The sequence below is a fragment of the Lactuca serriola genome, chromosome 5 (assembly GCF_051521515.1).
Source record: "Lactuca serriola cultivar US96UC23 chromosome 5, Lser_US96UC23_V15, whole genome shotgun sequence".
NCBI lineage: Eukaryota > Viridiplantae > Streptophyta > Magnoliopsida > Asterales > Asteraceae > Lactuca > Lactuca serriola.
Genome location: NC_136412.1, coordinates 79,948,411 through 79,970,274, shown reverse-complemented (window position 1 = coordinate 79,970,274; position 21,864 = coordinate 79,948,411). Strand labels below are relative to the sequence as shown.

Genomic DNA, 21,864 nt, shown 5'->3' with positions numbered 1-21,864 from the left:
GAAATAAATTAGTGTGGGTCCAATTAGAGCCCAATTAGGGTTCTAAGCCCATGATAGTCTAATTGGAAGCTTATTGGTCAATTTGGATCCAATAAGGAAGTCCTAGTCCAAAATGGTCTTAAACAAGGACTTCCAGGGTCTCCAATTGTTTGATGACTATTTGTAGTACTTGTATGATGTATTTGATTGAAGTTTTTGGTGTCATAATAGTAGGCGTCAATCATGTTCTTAAGTTTTTGATTCACATTAGCTTGAGTGTATAGATTACATGACACAAAATTTTTCAGTTGTGACATAGAATGCACCAATAAGAATTGAGTAAACATTAAATTTATATTAAATGATATGCATATTTATAATTCATTTTTATGGAGACTAATTTAATTCGTCATTAATGTCAATAATAATATTTTTTCAGAATGAATTCATATATAAAATAATAAGAGTGTATTCTAGGAGAACGAGAGTATATTATACTAGAATACACCCTCATTCTTCATATTCCATACAACTTTATTATAGTTTAAGTAAGTGAGTCCTGAAATAATGTTATTGCTGACATGAAAACCTAAATACGAATTCATTCTGAAAAAATGTTATTGCTGACATTAATAACGAATTTAATTAATTTCCATAAAGTGAAAATTATAATTATGGATATAATTTAATATACAACAATTATGGAAACCATTTAATATCTATCATTATTTAATTAAATAATAATATAATTTTACTAAATTCCTATTGGTGCATTCTAGCACACAATAAATGTAAAAAACACTTTAACCTAGCCCTATATATATATATATATATATATATATATATATATATATATATATATATATATATATATATAGGGAGAGGATCAAATGAGAACACCTAAAAGGTTGAGAACGCGAGAACAATTCTGGACCAATCAATATATAAGGGGATACTAGTAATTGTATATTTTAATTAAATTAAAATAAACTAAAATTCAATCAAATTCCCTTAAATTTAGGATCAGTTACCAAAAAAGAAATAAATATTAAATTTTTTATTTTTCTTATTAACGGAATATATATATATATATATATATATATATATATATATATATATATATATATATATATATATATTGAGAGAGAGAGAGAGAGAGGTAGGTTCAAATGTTTCTCACATCTATTGTGTGCTAGAATGCACCAATAAGAATTGAGTAAACATTAAATTTATATTAAATGATATGCATATTTATAATTCATTTTTATGGAGACTAATTTAATTCGTCATTAATGTCAATAATAATATTTTTTCAGAATGAATTCATATATAAAATAATAAGAGTGTATTCTAGGAGAACGAGAGTATATTATACTAGAATACACCCTCATTCTTCATATTCCATACAACTTTATTATAGTTTAAGTAAGTGAGTCCTGAAATAATGTTATTGCTGACATAAAAACCTAAATGCGAATTCATTCTGAAAGAATGTTATTGCTGACATTAATAACGAATTTAATTAATTTCCATAAAGTGAAAATTATAATTATGGATATAATTTAATATACATACAATTATGGAAACAATTTAATATCTATCATTATTTAATTAAATAATAATATAATTTTACTAAATTCCTATTGGTGCATTCTAGCACACAATAAATGTAAAAAACACTTTAACCTAGCACTATATATATATATATATATATATATATATATATATATATATATATATATATATATATATATATATATATATAGGGAGAGGATCAAATGAGAACACCTAAAAGGTTGAGAACGCGAGAACAATTCTGGACCAATCAATATATAAGGGCATACTAGTAATTGTATATTTTAATTAAATTAAAATAAACTAAAATGCAATCAAATTCCCTTAAATTTAGGATCAGTTACCAATAAAGAAATAAATATTCAATTTTTTATTTTTCTTATTAATGGAATATAAAAAAACATTTTTACCAAAATTTATTTTAAAACTGAAAAAAATTCTTACAAATTTTTTTTTCTCCTATTTCACGTTTTTTTTGTGTTAAAAAAAATGAATAGAAATTGAACACCAAATTAGTACATTTGTATTCATAAATGATTTTATTTTAAAAAAACTTGATACTACTCCAATCACAAATAAATACACATCAATTTACAAGTAATCCAAATTTTTTTTTAAATTGAAAATAAAAAGAGTGTAAAAATTATCATTTCTTCATAAAAAGAATACCTCTAATCATAAATAAATATACTCATTAACACATGCTTACACTGTTATTCACAAATGAATACAGTGCTATTAAGAAATAAGTACCTTGTTATTCAGAATTGAATAAATGAATACCTCTAATCATAAATAAATACATTCATTCACTGTTATTCACAAATGAATACACTACTATTCACACATGAATGCGCTGCTATTCATTCACTGTTATTCACACATGAATGCACTGCTATTCACAAATGAATACACTGCTATTCATAGATAAATACATTTTTCATTCTTCCATTTCCTCTCACACTCCCTTCTTTTTCGCCTGTCTTCGAGGTGCAACAAAAACACCCCCACCAGAGGTGCTTGTTGGTGGTTTCTAGCGAGCCAAGGGCAGCAGCCCCCTCTGTTTTCTCCCACTCTTTTACGACACACAAAGAAACCCAAACACCCCCTGTTGTCGTTTTCTTTCTGCCTTCCTCCACTTGGCAATTGTTGCAGCCACTTTCTTTGGTGCATCACGTCTGCTTCTTGTTTTCTTCTTTCTTGAATGATCCATTGGAAAAGAAGATGTATTGGAAGTTTGACTAAGAATATCCATCCCAGTGTTTCTGTAAATGAAGAAGAATCAAGCAATGAGCAAAAGATGAAAAGAGCCAACCAGATATAATCGTTGCCTGTTGAGGTTTAGATGAAAGAATAAGTGTTTCATAGAAGAAAGAACTAGAATACCGGATCTTCAAGGTTTACTCATCTACATTATTCAGATTGTAAATAACTAGGGTCCCGAGGAAAAAGATTAAAGATCCAGATTAACTTGATAAATTATGGCAGTTGAAACAACACCATAAACTTAATCCAATTCAGTCCTTAACTACACATTACACAATCACAGTTCATTAATCTGCAAACAGATATCGCATACAAACAACATTCTAACCAATAGCAATAGCAGTTCTATAAAAACAGATGCATATAGAAACTCGTAGGATAACAATTCATTTCAAGTCGAATATGCCCAAATATCTAAAGTTTTTCAGGCATCAAATATCAAATTGATAGAATCAATTCCGCCAATATCGACTATTAACAAACCAGAGAATCAAACATGGTACAATTAATGCTTCCAAAAACGCCATCAAAAAATTAAGAGGTAGCGTACTTATGATTCATAACAAAGAGCACAAAATGCACAAATCCAAGATAAAACCCTAGTCCCAAGTCTCCGAAAACAATAAGTGTACTAAACTTCAAATGTTAAATCCAGATCCAACGATTTTCACACAAAAAAACAAAAAGAACAAACGCAAACATACCTCTCTATGTATCGAGTTATACTGCACAAAATAATTAGAGATTGATTCAGTCTTGACGCCTTTGAAATCTATTCATGTAGAAAATAAGAGCAAGAGAAACAGAAGTTGAAGACATCTGTACTTAAATGTAATTCGCGAACAAGTTTCCTTTTCTTGCAGAAGTTTCAGAAAAATGATCTCATAACTTTTGGGGTATTTATAGCCTTCTCTAGATATTTTCGCGATTGATACCTTTGGATATTTTATTTCTCATCGGCGCCACTTCTGGTGACAGGTGATGGGTATGACGATGGTGGCTACGGCGTGAGGTGAAGATGCTGAACAAATCTTCATGGTAGCATGTATATGATGGAGGCGGATTTCTTATAAAACCCTAGAGAGAGAGACGAGAGAGACGGGGGAATAGGAGAAAGATGAGAGGAAATACGTGAGAGGGTGAGAAATTATAGCAAATAGATAAAGTTACAATTCCTATTATGCCTTCTGATCATTTCAAAGTTACACTTTAATACCATTAGTTTTAGAATTTTTCATAAATAGTCCATTTAATAATAACCTTAGATCTAAGTGATCTAAGTATTTAAATGGTTCAGATCTGTTCTCGCGTTTTCAACCTTTTAGGTGTTCTCATTTGATCCTATTCCTATATATATATATATATATATATATATATATATATATATATATATATATATACACACACACACACAAACACACGAAGTTGGTTCAACTACATGTAAATGATGAGCATATAGTACTCTTTAAAAATGGGTAGCTTGAACTCTAAAATTCTAAAAAAGTAATAAATTCTCTATTCTCATACCGTAATTCTTAAAGAATTCTCAATGCATAAAAAGCAACAAATAACTTCTCAACTATTATTAGGAAAAAAATGTACATGCCACTTTAGGAAAGAAATTGAATTTTTTTAATGTTTACAACATAAAATCATAAATATAACGAGGATATGATCGATTCACCCACACATATCTAAGTTTTATGTCTAAATAATCTATATTTTGACCAACATTTGTTCAAACTAGTTAAATTAGTTTGGATTTAAGTGACAAACAGTATCAACTAAATTACGTTATTTTTCTAAGTACTGAATTTGATAATTTTAAAAATAAAAAATGGTAAAATTTCTATAGAAACTTGGTCGGATATTGGAAATAAAAATTAAGTCTTAAAAGCTAGAAAACACAATTAACAATAAAATATGAAGCACTTTTCTGAAGAGGTGAATTAATATCAAATGCCAATTTTAATAACTAAAACCTTGTCAAACAAAAAAAAAAAACAAATTAAAAATAAATAATATTGATTTTAAAATTGAATAAAATGTTTTCGAGTTTCTTTGATTTTAACGAATAAGATCACCTTTTCTTCTACAATTAGATTTCCCTCGTCCGATGTCAAATTGAATAATTAAAACCATGTAATACAAAATAAACAAATTAACAATACCTGTTATTGATTTAAACCCTTTCTAGGCTCCAAAGGTTATAACAAAAAATAACACCTTTTTTCACTACGTACACGAACAAGAGAACCATTTTTTTTGCATAAAGCGATAAAGAACATAGGAACAAGTGATGATGGCGTAGGGAAAGAAGATGACGATAATGAGATGTAATTTGTAACTGATAGTTTTATTCCTAAATAGTTGCAATCTTTTTAATTTTTAATTATGAATTTATTATAACCCTTTTATGAAATGATTGGTCCATATTTACGTATATATTCATATTATATATAGAGTTCATACATGAACCTAACACTCTCTCTCTCTCTCTCTCTCTCTCTCTCTCTCTCTCTATATATATATATATATATATATATATATATATATATATATGATCAAATCATCTCTTATCTTGATCAAAGGTTCTCGTTTATAATTTCTCGTATCATCTTAACTCATGAGTGACATCATCACTCCAATTCATACTCTTATGCATTATATGCTCCTTATATTTATTCTCTTAATGTTACTTAATCTGCACCTGCATGTACTCTAACTCATTTTCCACATAAGCAACTTGTTGTGGTAAATTTTTCGTCTCGTCGCAGTCTATTGGCATAAATTATATAGTAATATACTTTCAATCCGTGTCACAGAAAACTCCCTCGCGTCGTGATGGATCTATGTACGTTGCCTCATGTATTCACTCTTCATAATCACGCCGTGGTATTATTCTCAGCGTGTTGTGGCCCCATTATTTACACGTTGTGTTCTTCTCCTCACTGTGTCGTGATACCACCCTTGCCACGTCGTGGCCTTTTCGAATCGGCTATAACACACTACTTAATGACCACGTCGTGGTCACACTCAGTCTGCATCGTGGTTAGCAAAGTATATTGTCATTTCTAGATCTAGTTGCATTGCGTATTCCTAAACACTACACCACGTATCTTAAGTCGCCACACCTCAAATTCCGATGTGGATATCACAATCATACATCACAACTCTCTCCAAAATGTCCCACGCTATTATATATATATATATATATATATATATATATATATATATATATATATATATATATAAGAATCCCCTAAATATCAAATAGTTTATCTAACTCGTATTCATCAGATCATATCAGTTACAATCTTTACACTATGGTTTAAGTTTCGGAATCTAATATAAGAACCTAATTTACTTAAACCATGACTATGATACTAACTTGTAACGCCCAAGTTTTTATACCAAGTACATCCAAAATTTCATTTCTCATTTTATTTTTTTACAATTAATCTCGTTGTACGTTGATATTCTTGAATACAAGGATTTATCACAAGGATCATACTAGCGTCAAGTACAAATAGAGGATTGAGTCGGGTGACACAATAATCTGCCAGTAACATAATTATCTAGAAATGTAAGTCTCACGACTTAGTGGATAAAACTACAAAACATAGTCATATAAATCATATATCGCAATTAAGTAATTATCACTAATATAAAAACAAATAAATTACAATAATTAGTGGTATTCTTATACCCTATCATCAACTCTAATAATGATCATTTTCTCAATAACGGTCTATTATTCAGTAATGATCTCTCTCATCTCTCACTATGGTCTATCTCTCAAGTATGATCTCTCTCTCCCTCTCTCTCTCTCTCTCTCTTTATATATATATATATATATATATATATATATATATATATATATATATATATATATAAATACATAACCTCATCCTAACAAGGATACCGACCTAACCGGTCACTAGCATAGCATCATCCTATATATCAGGATACCGACCTTAACCAGGTCTCTAACATATACCATCCTAACTACCAGGATGCAAACATAGCAAAGCAACAACATAACAACAATACCCGGATTACAACCCGATAAAGGGCCGGCCTTGGTGCCTTAGACCCTATTGATATAGTGAGGATAACTCACCTCGCAACCGCCGACTGAAAGGATAAGATCACACTGCTCCAACCTCCGACACGAACTCCACCACTGACTCTACTCGCTGAGTCAACATGCTGACTCGTCGAGTCCGAATGCTCTGAAACTCCCATAACACGACTCAACTCGCCGAGTCGCCCCAAGACTCGCTGAGTCCCACAACTCTGAGTCTAATCGTACTCAACTTACTGAGTCATTCCCTGACTCACCGATTCACAGTTTAACCAGAAAGGGTTAGGACCTCACGACCAGACTCGCCGAGTCCAAGAACAGACTCGCCGAGTCCAAGGCTATCTTCAACCAACTCGCCGAGTTGTTCTTCCAACTCGTCGAGTTTCTTCCTATCTTCATGCAACTCGCCGAGTACACGCATGTGACTCACCGAGTACCTCTAGCTCTTAACCCATACAGAGGATTTCCAAGCCATGCAGGGTCTCAAATCCATAGATCTACTCTTATACAAGCCATCCATCACGTAAAGTGGCAAACTTTATGTGAATCTAAGGAGATCTAAGCATAATACACTCTTGGCTAAGGTTTGGGACTAAAAGGCTTCATCAACAGCTCTTGAACAGGTACTTTATGCTCTTTTGGATCATCACTACTCTAAATCTGAGGTAGCAACCTCAAATCCAACCTCCAAACTCAAGATAGCACTAGATAAATTCCCAAAAATCCCACAAATAATAGATCTAGATGGATAACAGCTCAAGCAACGAATCCTTACCTCCAAAGAAGACCCCAACAGAAGAATAAGCCAAAACCTTGCAAAGCCCCTTGCTCCAAGCCTCTTAATCTTCAAAGATTTCTTCAACAAACACTCTTTCAAGATCCAAATGCTCTCTAATTCTCTCACACACGAAAATTAGGGTTTCTGGACTTCAAGGGAGAGCAAAGAGGCTGGGGAGAGGGTATTATATTCTTTATATAGGGCTCAATCCCTGGGATTAGGGTTTTCTCCACACAGCACCAACTCGCCGAGTCCAGCTGCCGGCTCGCCGAGTTAGCCACTTAACACGTGACCAGAATCGCGACCCTACTCGCCGAGTCAACCCATGGACTCGCCGAGTTGACCATTCACATTTTCACTTTGAACCCTGAACTTACACTCCTGAACTCGGGATGTTACAATTCTCCCCACTTAAATTAGGCTTCATCCTCGAAGCCTGCAGCAACACAACTCCAGAAACTACTCTCGCAATGCACCACCTGGCATTAGCCAGACCAGGTTCCTTAAAACACAACCACCGAAACCCAAAACCTAACTCTTCCCTTGTGGTGTCCTGACCACCGCCTCATCCTCTGATAACCACACTTATCAACCGAGTACCATTCCAGGATAATTCACTCGCCCCAAATCACAACGATCGCTCGACCCTTACACAACTAGACATCCCCCAGACCTCCGGGTCCTGACCCGGTACCAAACTGCGTTAGAATTTTTATTATCAAATTCTTACAAAATGTTAAGTTGTATTACAATATACAGATCAAACACGAGGAAAAAATGTATCTTTATTCTTATTTAATACATTCTTACAGAATAAGAATGTGCTATAATGATACCGTGTGATAAGCATGTATCTGTTCAGTTGTACGACAATATACAGAACAAATGTGTGAGAAATAATTTTTTTGTAAATGTTGTTTCAAATATTCTCACAGAACAACATTCTTGTAATAAACATTCATTTGTTAGTATATGCATTTATGCCATAAAAAATCATTAATCGTTTGTAAATTCATAAAAAAAAAGTTTTTTTTTAAAGTTTGCTGAATAAATTTATTAAATGTCTAATTTAAAACGTAGGATGTGTCGAAGTATTATCTATGGAATTTATTATATTAGGAATTTGAATATGTCAAATAATTTAGAATATCATGATTAAGAATACGATTTTCTGTTGATTCTTATCTTTACAATGTTTATAAAAATTAAAAAAACTAAATAATTGTTAACAAAGAATGCTGATATCACGCGTTTTTAGTTACATATCAATTACATGGTTTCTCATTTGTTAATATATACTCAATTGGCTTGAAGTTTGTAATATTGAATTTATTTTGATGTTTCCAATCAGCTCGTCTTCAATCGTGTTGTAACTTATATTATGGATGATACAGTATCAGCTGGTGATGATCATATTCATGATCAACATGAATATCCTAAGGATTATGCACATGATTATGAAGATTTCGGGTTAGGTGATCATGATTCTCTACAAAATATGGATTTTCAAATATCCGATACTAGCAATCTAAATTTAGGTGAATTTACTTTATAAGTTTTTATACTTTCGTATTTTATAATAATAATGTTGATATTTTATATTGTTTTTTGCAATATGGCCTAACTTGCACTTGCAAAGATGAGTATCCATTAGAACATATTCAAGATCATATGTATGACAATTCCGAATATCATTTCGGTGATTGTAGTAGTCATAAATAGGCAGAAAACGAACTCGAGTTCAATGATAATGAGGCAGATTATAATATAGACGATGATAACATTGATTTTCAGAAAGGTTAGTATATGAATAAGTAAATTTTTTAATAAAATAGATTAATTATTTGACAGTTTTTTAATTTTTTTTCGCCTGGTAGATCATCTTATAGACGATGGAGAACAATCTCATGTTACACATGATTATGTTTCGCCTAGTGGATCATCTTATTGGATTCCTGTTGTTTCACACCACATCAAACCTAAAATCAATTCAATTTTTGATTCATACAGAGCAACATTATCAATGTACTACAATTACGCATCATTAGCAGGCTTTGATGTAACACCGAAATTTTCAAAACAAAATTTTCATTTAAAATCACTTATCGCTTTAACACTTTTTCATAAAAATCTCATTTTTATGTTTATATTACAATACATGCCTCCTTTATTCAATCAATTAATAAACCAGGATCCTCAAAACAAACGCTTCCTCTGGTGTGTACAATCGAGCCGGTGCCGTCCCGTGATCCTCCCCGTGACCACTATCCCGGCCCAGTGACACGCAAGTCACGAAATTCTCTTTTCCTCATACGAAAAATACAATCCAACCGAGGATCGACTTAACTCTGACCTCTGGTGTCTACTACACATATCTCCTGCGCATCTCGCTGAATCTCCCGACGGAGACGGAGACCCCAGTCTCGCCCCCGGTTCAACCACCAGGCTCCAAAAACTTAATACTAGGGCTACTCAAGCCCAAGACTCTTCCGCATCATACACTGATCGGAGAACACTCCATCATCACACTCTCTTGCCGTCTAGTGAGTACTATGGCTCCCCGCAACATCACAATGACCTCTCGATGACTAGTGAGTACTACGACTCCCCGTAGTATCACAACACCTTCTGACTAGTGAGTACTACGGCTCCCCGCAGTATCACAACACCCTCTGACTAGTGAGTACTACGGCTCCCCGCAGTATCACAACACCCTCTGACTAGTGAGTACTACGGCTCCCCGCAGTATCACAACACCCTCTGACTAGTGAGTACTACGGCTCCCCGCAGTATCACAACACCCTCTGGATAATGAATACTACCGCTTCCTGTAGTATCACAACTCCCCATCTCTGACTTGTGAGCACTATGACTCCCCGTAGCATCACAACACCACACTACGTCCACTAACTCATGCTACGCAGACTATAATAGATAGCTACCCATACTTGACCCGAATATGCATCACAGACTCTGGCGGCAACCGTCATAACAAAATACCTACCTCTGCGGAGATCCACTTTCTTAAATAATCCCTCTTGATGCCAATACTCGAAGGGCTCTCAATGGAACCGTAGATACATGATACACCACTAGTCGTTTCAAACTCAAGATTCTAAATAACTCCGAAATCGAGATATTATACCCGAGAACCACAGAACACCATTACAGAACATCACAATGTCCTGCCTCAACCACTTATCTCCTACTCCCAACACCATACATATACAACAATACATTTCCTCTGAACTCCATAATTAATTCTTTATTTTACCCAATGCGCAACTTCGGTGTATCCAAACACTCAATTGGAATACAGAGAAAGCGCTATCGCTTCAGAACACGCTGATGATCCTCCGAAACCCTTTCCTCTACTGCTCAAAATCCAAGCAAGAATACACATACCGGCCCGGACCGCCACCAGATTCCTGACCATTGCCCACCTGCCGTGGAGACACTCATCCTTTCTCAGACACGTACCACATGCATTATCTCGCTCTGCACCTCTCCTTGATCACTAATGAAACTGGTCTCATGAATTCGAGCCGCAGGTCTCTGAATGCAACCCCTATCCGCTCTTGCACAAATCTCTGGTTCCCTCAATAAAATACCTGGTTCCCCCCCACTTAGGGTTCGAACCATCACGAATTGACGTATCAACAATCTACTCCACAGACGGTTTCCACCAGAAACATCGCACCTACGCTTTGAAGGTGCCACACAACGCCCAATGATCTCCCCACATAGAGATAAAGAAATCTCAAACACCCTAAATCTCTGATGAAATCCTCAGGAACTTCTCATCACGATTGCCTCTAACCATTCGAAGTCTCATACCATCCCAATACCGAACATATCAACTATCCAGTACTATCACTGACTCTTAGACTGAAACAATAAATCATCATACTCCCCATTCTCGATTTCTCAACCCCCGCTCCAACACATGAACCATCACAAGAATAGGGACCCCACTACCATACTCAATACCCATCATAAACAGAAGAGCCACCACTCTGATATGCTCGTCTGGATTACCCGCTGATACCGCTACCACACGCCCTACAATACTCGATTAGGGTGTAATGTGGTCCTTGACCATTTCAGTCCCCACTGACTACCTGCTCATGGTAGATCATTTCCTCGCGGCAGACATGCTGCCTGACACTCTGGTGGAAGAATCATCATCGATGTCAACCCGTAGGGTTTACTCCTAAACCAAAAACTGAAATCTCACGTCTCTCCTATTTCCTACATGAAACATAAATAGCACCCATCAGGTCACAGAAGGTGATATCTTCTCCATCGGCTGATTGCTCACTCAGACCGCAATCCCCCCATAAATGCCTTCTCTACTAATCCATGAGTCTTGCGACTACATTTGACATCTTACCAAAATACTCTGAAGTGCTCTCGACCTCCCTCTCAGGGATGCCTCTTCGGACTCAATCATGACCCTCCGGCCTAAAACCCCATCGCGTCCAAACTCCACCAGTCAATCCTGACTGGACAACCGGAGAATCACATGCATCATTTGCTAAGAACCATGGTACCTAGCCCATGACATCTCTTCTCAATCTTCTACAATGTATGGTACTCGAACCATAACATCACTCCTCGATCTGCTCCGATGTATGGTACTTGAACCATAACATCACTCCTCAATTTGCTACTTACAACCTTCAGAATACTCTCCGTATCGAGTATGGGTCCTCTGCTTTCGGTAGTACGGGCCCATACTACCTGCCACATCTACCCATACTTTCCACACAGACCATCCCAGAGCTCCTAAGTAGCTGCTCAACCTTCTCATTCACTAATTCCTCCACGCATGCTCGCTCCTCAGCGAAATGCTCTACTCCGCCAGTGTACTCATCTGGCTAAGGTTACTCCCTAGGCTCTTCCTTGGTCCTCCTACTTCTCCGCCATCAGCTGCTGAAGAGATCCTAATGATGCCAACCATCTACCTCCTGAATATCGTCATATTCACTTGGTAGCTGACTCCCATCATCGAGAGTTCCACAAAGCACGAAGCAAGCAGCATTCAGGCATCGAAGAATACATAGAACTCACTCTGGGTGATAACTCTGCTTGCTCTGCTCATCCTCGAAAGTACCACCGAACTCTGCAACTCTATCCCTCGCGGGTTCTAACTATTCTTTCAATAAGCACCACGATACTCATCTAGGCATCTCTCCTAGATTACTCCTCTACTCAAATCCCCTAAAAGGATTCCAACTGAATATTCTCACTCATCACATACTCAAAAGCACATCACATATAACAACAACTCCTAGGCTAAGGCATCACAAATCAGGCCACTCTAGTCCTAAGATATGAAGTACCTAGCCTGTCTCTAGCATGCATAATATCTCATAAAGTGCATCATAAATATCTCATAACACAAAAGTAAGGGTATTTTGGGAAATCACCATTCGGGCTCTGGCTGATTGTACACACTGCTCTTTCTCGCTTTCTCTTTGAACTCTTATTCACTTTTAGGAAATCATTTCTTTGAAAACTTTTCTTACTCCCTCATTTTGAGTCCACATTTACCCGAAGGTGCATCCGAATCCCTCAAACCAAGGCTCTGATACCAACTTGTAACACCAAAATTTTCAAAACAAAATTTTCATTTAAAATCACTTATCTCTTTAACACTTTTTCATAAAAATATCATTTTTATGTTTAAATTACAATACATGCCTCCTTTGTTCAATCAATTAATAAACCAGGATCCTCAAAACAAACGCTTCCTCTGGTGTGTACAATCGAGCCGGTGCCGTCCCGTGATCCTGAGAAAACCTGAAACACATAACACAAAACACTGTAAGCACGAAGCTTAGTGAGTTTCCCAAAATACCACTCTAACACATATCAGCCACTCGAGGCTATAATCTCTGTTGACCCTCTGGTCAGTGTGTCTCAGTGGGACCCTCCAGTCCCAACTCTTTGTGGGCCCTCTGGCCCTAACTCTATGGACCCAAAGGTCCTAACTCTGATAACTATGAATCATGCATATCACATATCACAATAAGTCTCAACACATAAATAACATACAAATACACTGGCACATAATTCTAAAAATACCACATATAACACATATTAGCCACTCGAGGCTATAACTCTGTGGGCCTTTGGGCCCTAACTCTGAGGACCCTCTGGTCCTAGCTCTGTGGACCTTGTGGTCCTAACTCTGATATACACACAACATAAATCACATAGAAATAATGCGGTGCCACACATCACACAGATAGCATACAATAACTCTATCACATAACTCTGTTACCACTCTAGGTAAAGTATAGTGAGAGGACTCACCTCAGATATCTCAGTAAATCTCTGAATCGGTAGAAATATGGTCTAGCCTCCGCCTAATCACATAAAGTAAATACTCTAATAAGTATAACTCACGAGACAAGACTCAACCCTCTCTTGGCACCCTCGAAAGGGTAAAAGACCATTTTACCCCTCTCTGGACTCAAAGGCTCCATTGTTGACCAAACCCTAAAAGTCAACAAAAGTCAATGGTCAAACTTTGACCCGACTCGTCGAGTGCACTTGGGCGACTCGGCAAGTCTACACATGTCCACTATCTCTCTAATCTCGCTTGGCACGTTGAGTCATTCCCCTTGCTCGACGAGTTACACCTGGCATGAATCGCAGGGCCACCTCGACTCAACTCGTCGAGTCTCAAGATCAACTCGGCAAGTTCCGCCTTGAACTCCAGTCCTCTATCCCCCCTCTGACTCACCGAGTCATTCCCCCAACTCGGCAAGTTACTCACTAAGTGATTTACGGGAAACCCTAACCCTACTCGTCGAGTCTGCCCTTGGACTCGGTGAGTTCATGCCATACATAACTCAATTGACCTCTTGAGGTTAGATCTGTTCCTTTGATCCATAGATCTGACCTTCCCAAGCCTGGTAATCACGTAAAGCTCGGATGTTGACACACATGTGACGTCTAGGAGGTTTCACTTGGTGATTTAGCCCTAAAAACAACATCCTAAGCTCATTACCTCCATAGCTCAACATAAAGCAAGCTGGAATAAGCTCTTTAGACCACTATGGGTCCAGATCTGAAGTCTCCAAATCTAAAGTCTCCATATGAAGAGGGGCCATACTCTCACAAATCATTCCAATAAAGGACATAAAAACTCTACATCTATGGATTCCTTCAACAAAACAGACAAAGGATAGATACAATACCTCAAGGATAAAGTCCTTTGCTCGAAATCCCTAGATGCACAACCTCCTTGGTCTCCTCTAAGCTGGAAACACCTCCTTCTTGCAAGAATCAACCACAAAGATCAAGAAATGGCTCCTTTCCTTTCACAAACGCTCTAGCTCTTTTAGGGTTTCTCTTTGGGGTTTGGTAGCCGAAAATGACGGCCCTAAGGGCCTTTAAATAGGTCCCAAACCCGAGAAATTAGGGTTTCATTAAACAACGCGGACTCGCCGAGTCCACTCATGAACTCGCCGAGTCCGGTCATTAATCCGGATAAGAATTCGCGACCCTACTCGTCGAGTCTAAGCACCAACTCGCTGAGTCCCTCCACAAACTCCAAAATAAATGAATAAAATAATATACCTGGGAATCCAGATGTTACATTTGATGTCAGACTTGGACCTATTAGAACCACCGAATCTAGCATTATAACACAACCACAGTTGCTATGCAATCGGGAAGGTCAACCAAGAACAGCGAAAGTGGATACTTTAGACCCTCAAAATAATAAGATTCAGAGAAGGAAATACTCATTTAGGTGCGAATGCAAAGCCAAAATTGTTTTTATTCTAGTACATGGTACTAATAAATATATTGTTGCTGAATTTGTCGAACAACACAATCATAAGTTGTTTGGTAAGGACAATATGTTTTTGTCTCGTACAAAGAGGAAGCTTGATTATTCACAGGAGATCTTTATTCACAATTTGTCAAAGCAAAATATTGGTGCCTCAAGAGCACATAGATTGTATACTGGACTTCAGGGTGGTTCTGACATTTGCGGTGGGTTGGTTTCTGATTTCAAGAACAATACTAGAAATCTCAAATCTTACATAGGTTCCAGGGATGCAAAATTCCTTGTAGGGAAGATGCTGGAAAGGAAAAAAAGTATACCAGGTTTTTCTTTTGATTTTAAAGTTGTTGAGAAAAAATTGAATGCTATTTTTTGGGCTGACGAAACCTCAAAGTACAACTACAATGCTTTTGGAGATGTTGTTTCTCTTGATGCCACATTCAACATGAATAAGTATTCTTACATTCTGCAATGTTTCACATATGTTTTCTTGCTTCCAATAACGCATAACAATTTTTTTCTTTTAAAACAGATATGATATGGTTTTCGTACCTTTCATTGGGATAGATAATCATAAGAAATGTGTGACTTTTGGTGCTGGACTTTTGAGTAGAGAAGATGGCAGTTATTACTCTTGGCTGCTTACAACATTTTTGAAAGCATTCAAAAACCAGCCTACGCTTGTTCTTACAGATCAAGATCTAGCTTTAATCAAGGCTGTTAATCAAGTATTTCCAATGTCTGCACACAGGTTTTGTATGTGGCATATTACAAAAAAACTTCCAAACAAGGTGAATATTTTTTTTATATTCAAAACAATGTCAATATGTTTACCTTGTTAGTGCATATCGTTCAATCAGAATTTATTTTTTCTCAGAACAAATGATATGACTGAACTACATTTAAAAGGTGTATTCTGATAGAATAAAAGCTAAATTCTGCAAGTTCATCTATACACCATTCATACCCTTCATTCGTTATTTAACACATTTATATATTTTATACCAATATATATTTTTTATTTTTTTCAGATAACATCTGAACTAGCCACAAACTCAGCTTTTCGAGAGCGTTTTCACTCCATAATTTGGAATTCTAAGCTGCAACCACATGTTTTTGAAAAGGAATGGAAATATTGTTTACATGAGTTTAACATTTCAAATAACAAGTGGATGCAGGAGATGTATGGGTTGCGTAGACGTTGGGTACCTACATTCTTCAAGGACATACCGATGTCTGGTCTTATGAGAACTACATCCTTGTCGGAAGGCCAAAATTGCTCGTTTCAGAACAACACCCTTACCGATTCTTATCTTTTAATGTTTATGATGACATTTGAGGGTGTTATGGAATGCCAAAGACGTAATCAAGTTGTAAACGACTTTAACACCGCTACAACAGTTCCTAGATTCATCACATATTCACATCTAGTCCAATTGAACCACATGCTTCAAAAGTCTACACTCGTAAAATTTTCTATCAGGTGCAGAAAGAGATTTCTGATTCCGACAAAACTTGTTTCCAGATGAGTGTTACTTATAATAATGGTGTTGACACTATTATTATTTTGGAGAAGCAAAAGAACATAACAACAAGGCAACCATCAAGTTTTGTTGTTGATGACAAAGTTGAGGAATACCATTATTATTCTCTTACAGAGGATACCCAATACATGGTACGTTATTTCATTACCACCGCATACTTATTTGTTTTAATCAAACAACAAGACTTTATAACTAACACTCTTATTTTATCATACATATTCCAGGTTACGCACTTAAAAATAGATGGATCATACAAATGTACCTGCATGCATTTTGAACATGTCGGTCTTTTGTGTAGGCACATATTCTGTGTATTTAAGTACTACATTATTGAACAGATTCCTAAATAATACATTATGAGACGGTGACATCGGGATGTTGTTCCAACATAATTGCTTAAAAGGCGTTTTTCTAATTCTTTGCTAGACTCTAACTCTGACATGACGGTTATTGAAATTTTCTCAAATGTAGATCGCTGCGTTTCATTTTTAAACCATGATGCATCGAAGTTAAAGTCATATCTTGAAGAGTTGAATAAGTTGAAGAAAAAATTTGTAGATGATTGTCCAGCCCCTGAGATGCCATCAAGAGAATCATTCTACAACCAGATTATCGCGTACAATTAACTAATGATGCTCCCGATATTGACAACCCATCGGATATTCGTAATCAAAAAAAGATTAAAATAATTGTCATATATGTAACTGTCCTCTTAAAAAACCTGACTAAGTAGTATGTTTTACATGTAGTTTTTGTTTTAATTTTATGTTACACTACAACTTTTTCGTTCCCCAATAACTTCATTTATTGATTACAAATTTCATAGTCTTTAATATAATTGTCATATATTGTTATATGCATTCCACTTTACATATATTCTTTCATAAATTCACAACCATTTCGATTTTTACATATATTGTTATATGCATTCTACCAGAATATATTGTTATATGCATTCCACTTTACATATATTCTACCTGAATACTTTGTTATATGCATTCCACTTTACATGTATTGTTACATGTATTCCACTTTACATATATTCTATTAGAATACATTGTACCAATAATTATAACATTTTTTTACCCACGATTAAAGTGTACACCAACTAGTATCAAACTTCCACAACAAATGCATATAATAATTACATTATCGGAAAACAAAACTTAACTGTATTTGATTCTTAGATTACAACATTTGATTCCACAACAAATGCATATAATAATTCTACCATAATATATTCTACAAATAATTATAACATTTTTTACCCACGATTAATGTGTACACTAACTAGTATCAAACTTCCACAACAAATACATATAATACTTAAATTCTTGGAAAACAAAACTTACATGTATCTGATTCTTAGATTATAACATTTGATTCCACAACAAATGCATATAATAATTCTACCTGAATATATGGTACAATTAATTATAACATTTTTTACCCACGATTAATGTGTACACTAGTATCAAACTTCCACAGCAAATGCATATAATAATTACATTCTTGGAAAACAAATACTATCTTTTACCAAAAAAAATATAAAACTAGTAGAACAAATATCATTCACATTCAACCGTCTCCCGTGAACACATTAACATACTTCACTAAGCCTAATATCTATAACAAAATAAACCATTATACCAAAAGTCATTCAACATAAACCATCCTACCATTGATAAAAAATTTCCCCAAAACGAACAATACTAAAACAAAATAAAGGAACATAACATACTTCAATTCCTAAAAACATAGACTTAAACCAAACATAATAACAATAGTCTTTCAACACAAACCATCCTAACATCATAAAATGCCCATCTTAAAATCGACGCCTTCCACGTCTCTGCTGCTCCCTGATTTCTTTCACTTCATTCATCACAACCAATTTCTGCTATGGATCGAGCCTCTCATACTCTTCTGCATCTTTCTCCAACATACTTTTATGCTTGTTGTACTCTGATTTCATAAGCCTTGTCATGTATTTGATTCTTAGATTATTTAAAGCAACTACATCACTCTATTTTTTTCCTGTAAAACCGCAATCCCAACGTCCTTCATTTTCCCCCATATATGACTCCATATGCCTCATAAGATATACTCCACAGTCTGATCCTTCTTTCTCTACTTTCCATGGCATTTTCATTACACGAGCTTTAATCTTGTTGAAAGCTGTTGAATTTTGGTAATTCTCTGTTTTTAAATAGTTCCCAGGCCATTTTGTCTGCGATACAATACAATCAATTAACAATACACTAATAAACTCATGTTTTTTAAATATTATAAAAAATAAAACTGAATCATACCACACGAACGTGTTTTATTCCATAGATGTCCTCAACATCACCATTTTGGGTTCACATGGTCTATAATGTAGTAAGTTGGAACCCTTAGATCAAAGCATATCAGATAATATTTACTCTTATCAACTATTGGGAAGAAAACCTGGCATAAAACAGATTTTATAACAATAAGCTAATTTTGTATGTCAGGGTTGTAATCGATAAAAAACAATAGTTAATTAAATTAGCAGTCCAATATCTTTAAGCTTTTTCGGTTTTGGTAGACTTTTAAGGTGTAGTATCAACATTGAATCAAACAATTTTTGAGTTCTATCAGATGACATTGATCCACCCAATATCTCTTCTGCCTGTACAGATTAAGAAATCAATTAAAACAACACATATTATTGGACTTGAACTAAATTTAAATTCAATACTAACCAAAAAATTTGTGTCGAAGAAAATCCTAGAAACCGATCCTACATCCCTTAGTTCTTCCATTCTGTTGAGTAATGATGACCAACAATCAATGATTATCGCATGAATAAACATGTTGCTTTTAAAATGATATGCGAATCCTTGATGCAACACATGACCGCTCCCAATGTTCCATATCTCTTCCCTGATCAACAATTATAAATTGATCAATCATATAACACCACATTTTAAAAGAAAACCACAAAATTATATCATTTAACTTACCCATAATCTCTTTTTGATGCAAAAACTGAATTGTATAACACCATTTCATCCTTCTTCACCTTGTCCCCGATTTTCACAATCCTTTCAACAAAAGGTGATTTTCCATATACAGGTATCTTTTGCTCTCTCTTCCCCCTTTTTCCATTGCCACCATCTTCCTTACATACTTCAATTGTTTCCAAGATTTCTTTTCCTTTTTTTTTTTTTATAACTTTCCAACACATCATCATCTGTCATTTTAATTGCTGTCGCCAACACTTCAGGCTGCTCCAAGAATTGTGAACAGGTTAGATTGTCTGTATTAACTACCTTTTCCACATTAGGTGTACTGAAACCTCCACCGTCATCATGAAGATCCCCATCAACTACCAATCCTCTAACTGAAGAGAATTGTTCTTCCTTACCACCATCTGACTCTCCTTCTTTTCTATGACCATCAAAACCAGCTTCATTACTATTCATTCGTCCATTATCTGCCTTATTCACTTCCTTGAACAATTCTTGATTTTTTTTCGTACCACTCCTTCAACATCAAGCTATCTGGGAATTTCTCAATTCCATTTTTTAGAGCTTTTTCAATATTCTTCTTCTTGGACAATATTATTCCATAGCTATGCTCTATAACAACTACATATGCCTGTAAGTTTTATTTTAACAAATCAGTAAAAAAATTCTGACAAAATTAATCTTCAACATACATATTACCTTACTAACATTGTGACATAGAATACAACTTAAATCAGTTAAGTATGTATAAATATTCTGTAAAATCAGTTTTATGAAATTATAAAACACAATGTAGATTCTGGAAAATCAGTTTATGAAATTCTAATTTACATTAAATTCTAATTAACATGAAATTCTAATAGAATAAAAGCCTTACCTCCTCATCCCCATACAATCTCATTAGCCCATCCGACATTTCATCTTCATCAACCATTTCTTCATCACCATCAATATTTTCAAAGTCTTCTGGTAGCTGTCTACCAAACCCCCCAACACTAATTTCCAACTTCTCTATTTTTTCAAGAATAGCACCCGTAACATTCCTAACAAACGGTAACCTCTTAACTATCTTCAATCTTGTAAACTTCATGCTATATACATACACCAACTACATAAAAAACTTCATCAATTAGTTCATTAAACATATACTACCATACATTAAAGTAAATGTCTAATCGAGATACCAAAATTATCATCAAAATGAGTATAGGTCCACTGTAATAGCTTGTCTTATCATCCCTTCTCCACAGCTGCTTTCTGTTGACCAAACAATCTAGAATATACTTGCACCAATCTATTTTAGAGAAATCTTTTACCATGACCAACTTATTCACACCATTTATTTGATTGGTACCACTCAAAGTTGATTCCATAAATGTGTTAATGAAAAGGGTCAGAAAATTCAGCCTAAACATAAGACTGTCTTGCTTTGTGTTTTTGATCCTTTTCAGGTATTCTTCCCCATTAAACCCTTTTTTTTATCATATTGACTTTTCCATTCTTTCAGAACTTGATTATCTTTCTCATAACTAGTCATGCTCAAGAAGTCTTCCCCTTCATTTGGTAAACCCAACATGTCATGCACTGTGTCTTTCGTAATTGTTATGACCATATTCTCCAGAACTAGATGGATACTATCTGGATCATAGTGATCTAACAGATAGTAGTTAAGTAACCCCGGAGCAGTGTCCATGTCAATGTTCAGAAGTGAACCAAAACCCATACACACAACCCCAGTTTTCTGTGTAGGGGACATTACTTTGACAGCTACACTAATCCTACCAGGAGTCATCCTAGTTGCAAGTCTTCTATACCCTTCTGATGGTCCTTGCTTA

General features: G+C 35.2%; 1 long non-coding RNA gene across 1 annotated transcript; it reads right to left on the bottom strand.

Annotated features, from left to right (window-relative positions):
* Window positions 1-2,292: 2,292 nt before the first annotated feature.
* LOC145052687 (uncharacterized) lies at window positions 2,293-3,996 on the bottom strand. Its single transcript, XR_013684141.1, has 2 exons — window positions 3,525-3,996; window positions 2,293-2,819 (listed from the first exon to the last, which is right to left on the bottom strand). It is a non-coding gene; the product is annotated as an uncharacterized LOC145052687 (long non-coding RNA).
* Window positions 3,997-21,864: the final 17,868 nt, after the last annotated feature.